Below are 702 nucleotides of genomic sequence, written 5' to 3' on the forward strand. Positions count from 1 at the left end.
GTCGGCTTCGTCCGCGAGATCGGCCCAGGAGATCCGCGGGGGGAGGGGGGGGTGGCCGGAGGCGACGGCGGAGGGGCGAGCGAGGGGGACGTCAGCTCGCCAGCGGCGGACGAGGCGAGGGGCGAGGCCGGCGCAGGAGGCGGCGCCGCCGGGGCGACGGGCGCGTCGCCAGAGCCAGCGAGCGCGGGGGGCTCCATGAAAAAGAAAAATTCTATATTGACCGTCCAAGAACAATATCGGGTCTAGTTATTACAGGTCTGTGCTGCCTTAAATTCGCCCATCAAACATAAGATGCGTATAGTTAAGTTGTTCTGATTTTTCTAGCTCCCCACCCATTGCATATGTACCTTGGTTATTCACTTTGTGAAGGCACTAATGTTGCACGTATGTACCCTCTCGCCCAGCCCCCAGTTTATAAATAATCGGCACCTCTAGTGCTACAGAATTCACAAGAAGAAGAAAAGCATTCTATGATCTAGTTGTGCAAGCTTGGGGAAGATATCCATGAAATTGATGCAAAGTTTGACATGTTGAGAAAAAAAATACTCCCTCCGTTCCTAAATAATTGTCTTTCTAGAGATTTCAACAAATGACTACATACAGAGAAAAATGAGTGAATCTACACTCTAAAACATGTCTACATACATCCGTATGTTGTAGTCCATTTGAGATGGCTAGAAAGAAAATTATTTGGGAACGGAG

This window comes from Triticum dicoccoides, chromosome 7B (genome assembly GCF_002162155.2).
Source record: "Triticum dicoccoides isolate Atlit2015 ecotype Zavitan chromosome 7B, WEW_v2.0, whole genome shotgun sequence".
NCBI lineage: Eukaryota > Viridiplantae > Streptophyta > Magnoliopsida > Poales > Poaceae > Triticum > Triticum dicoccoides.